This window comes from Salvia miltiorrhiza, chromosome 5 (genome assembly GCF_028751815.1).
Source record: "Salvia miltiorrhiza cultivar Shanhuang (shh) chromosome 5, IMPLAD_Smil_shh, whole genome shotgun sequence".
Lineage (NCBI taxonomy): Eukaryota > Viridiplantae > Streptophyta > Magnoliopsida > Lamiales > Lamiaceae > Salvia > Salvia miltiorrhiza.
In genome coordinates this window covers 11,627,495-11,630,912 of record NC_080391.1, presented here as the reverse complement: position 1 = coordinate 11,630,912, position 3,418 = coordinate 11,627,495, and the positions used below count along the sequence as shown (strand labels likewise).

At 42.1% G+C, this 3,418-nt stretch overlaps 1 non-coding gene across 1 annotated transcript; it reads right to left on the bottom strand.

The window, feature by feature from the left end:
- Positions 1-2,709: 2,709 nt before the first annotated feature.
- LOC130987232 (small nucleolar RNA R71) lies at positions 2,710-2,815 on the bottom strand. Its single transcript, XR_009089625.1, has one exon. It is a non-coding gene; the product is annotated as a small nucleolar RNA R71 (small nucleolar RNA).
- Positions 2,816-3,418: the final 603 nt, after the last annotated feature.

Sequence of the window (3,418 nt, the reverse complement as noted above, 5' to 3'; positions counted from 1 at the left end):
TTATAGCATTCTTACTCAACACAATCCTCCACCTTCCATAAACCAAAATTTTCAATACAAAACCATCACAACTCATCAATTATTCCTCATGACATTATGACTTTCTAAAGCATTCTATGTACCTTTTTTCTTTCTTTTTCTTTTTTTCTTCAACTCTTTTCCTTTTTTCTTTTCTTTCTTTCTTTTTTTTTTCTTTTTTTTTTCAAACAAGTCAGGGTACTAGGATTTTTTTCAATCAAGAACAAAATTTACAATTCATGATCACTCATCTCCACAACGCCAACTATCTCCCATCAAATAGTCTCCAAGCTTCCACCCATAGCTAAATCAAAGAATATGGAAAAATAAGGCTCAAAGGGGGTGAACTAGGATCATATAAAGATATAGGACAAATAAGGGATAAATAGGCTAGCAAAGATGGCCTTCTATCATCTCAAAGTTATTAAGCACACTATGTGACCTCGAGGGAGAAACTGATTTATGCTTAATTGTGCTAAATTTTGGGGTTTATATAAGCTTTATTTTAAGAGAATCTTCTGGAAATTGGTGCGTTTTATGGCTTGTTTGATGCTTCGCAGGAGGATTAGGTTTTTAGATGGAAGAATATAATTTTGGAGATTTCGGGGCTAAAGAGGGTGTTTTTAGCATAACTCTGTAGCCAGACCAGAGAAGTCAGCCGAAGACCCGCGTCAGAGAAACCAATCTCCAGAGCAGCGAAATCACCAGCCAGAGCAGTGGAACCAATCGCCAGAGGAGCAGAGAAATCAGAGGAATCGAATCGCCAGAGGAATCACCAGTCAGAGAAGTCGCTAGTCAGAGGAATCGAGAAGCCAGAGCAGAGGAATCACCTATTCCTCTGCCGAGAAGCGTCAGCATCAGAGAAGTAAAGTCCAACGCTCAATAGTCAGAGAAGCCAGAAAAATCGCCGTTACTCTGGCGATAGCAGAGAATTCACCGTTCCTCTGTCAAACCATTTCTCTGGCGAGGTCAGGGAAATCATCCATTCCTCTAGCGAGAGCTGCGAAGTTGGCGAGAGTAGGAGTGTTTTCCAGAAGCGTGCATCCAGCTGGAAGTTGCCTTATTTTGCACGATTCTATTGCCTTTAGAATTCTTCTTTGCATGGCAACTTCCATGGTGATCCATAAGAATTTGAAGTCTATAAATAGGGCCATACTTTTCATTGTAATAATCAATCTTTTGCCCCAGTTTTAGACGCCACCTTGCGATTTGTTGGCATCAAAAGCTTAGGAATTTCATTGCTTTCTTAGTTCAAGGTTTTTAGTATTCTAAGTTAGATTTTAATTTCGTTTTTAGTTTGGTTCTTGGATTGTGATCGAGTGACACGATTATACGTTCAAGACAGTTACGGTATTTAGTATTTAAATTCAATTTACTTTCGTTTAATCATGTTTACATTTTTCGTTTATGCTTTCTTTTCAATTATGCAATTTAAATTATGCACTTTAGTTTCACGCCTAGATTAGAAGTCTCTAAATTTACAAGTCTTTAATTTCTTAAGTTAGGTTTAATACGAGTTGTTTAAATTATTGCTTAGGTTAAGTTTAAGTTCAATTTACGTTTAAGTTTAAGATACGTTTTTAAATCAAAACCTTTACTGCTTTCTTTTATTGCTTTTTCTTACGATATTACTAAAAGCCCTTAAAGACTTTCCTTGAGAGATGACACTGGGTCAACTTACCATCGCTAGGATGTCCTTGTTCTATTGCAAGTCAACTTAGAGGTGTTTCTAGTTGAGTCAAATTTTGGCGCCGTTATCGGGGATAGTTTTAGGCGTTTTAGTTGTGTCGTTTTTACTTGCTTTATTTAATTTCAATTTTTAAGTTTCTTCCACTCGGTGCGTTTAATCCGTTTGTTCAGTGTTGTGCATGCAGGGACGCCGTAGTCTTAAAGGCAAATTGGTGTCTCCTTTGCATAGTACGAGCGAAGGGATTTTCAGGAAGAATAGCTGCAAGGGAGTGATCGGGAACGACAGAGCAGATGGTTCAAACTCCAGTTCTGACGGAGAAACACGTGAAAAAACTGAAGATTTCTTCTCTGACTCTGAACCTGAAGTTCCAGAGCAGACTGTAGAAGAGGAAGAAGCCAGCTCTGCCAAGTCCTACTCTGATTCTGAACTACCCGAGCAGAGCGCAGGAGAGGAGGAACTAGATTCGCCAGCCAGCTCTGACTCGGAGCCTTCAGAGAAGTCAACGAGAGAGGACACCAGCTCTGCCGATACAGAGCACACGACAGCCACGGCAAAACACACTAAAGAGGAGGAGGCCAGCTCCGCCAATTTTTGCACCATGCAGAATTTAAACAAGGAAAAGAAGGAGATGGCCAAGAACACGGAATATATGGGAGACTTCACCAGGCCGGTAATTGGAGATACCAACACGTCGGCAATCGTGTTCCCCGCTGCTGTGAGAAACTACATTCTCAAACCTAATGATTCGAATCTGCTGTCGGTGTTCCACGGGATGCCAAGCGAGGATGCACTGCAATTCATCCGGGATTTTTGCACACAAGTGCAAACAATCCCTCTACTTACTCTTACGGAGGATCAACTCAAGCTCAAGTGCTTCCCCTACGCACTTAAAGACCGAGCGAGGACGTGGATGCTATCTCTGCCGCCCAACTCTATCACTACGTGGGGAGATGCTTGTGAAAAATTCATGCTGAAATACTACCCAAGTCACAAGACACAGGAGCTGAGAACGAAAATAATGGAGTTCACCCAAGGAGCGGACGAACCTTTGCATGAAGCTTGGGAAAGATATGAAGAACTCATCCGCCAATGCCCTCAACATCAGTTCACTAATGTCATGTTGATGCAGTTCTTCTACGATGGGTTAGTACAAACTGCCCAATTTATGGTGGATAGCACGGCAGGAGGAAACATAGCTCGGAAGACAGCTGCAGACCTGAAAGAAATTTTCAAGACCTTGGCCGAAAGCTCCCAACAGAAGTCCGTCCGTGGAAAAAGAGTTGAAGCCAGTGCTGTGACAAATCAGTTCGAGATGCAGCAACAATTGGCTTCGATCATGCGAGAAGTTCAACAGCTCAAGATGGAAAAGATGGAAAATTCTCCAGTTCAGAGCTCAGCGCCGCCGATGATAACTCAACCGAATCCAGCTCTGCCAATGTCAACTCCGCAGAACCCAGCCATACATTATGTTGAGCCGTGTGGTATCTGTGGAGATTTCAGCCATGGAGCTAATGAGTGCCATAGAATGGGAGAGTTTACCCCGGAAGAACAAGCTGAGGTCTATGCAGCACAAGGATTCCAAACCTACAATCAAGTGCAGAACAGACCATATGGCCAGAGCATGAATCAAGGTCCACAAAATATCGTTGGAGGATGGAGGAGTCAGCCGAATGGAGGATGGGGAAATCAAAATTTTGGGGGGAATCAATT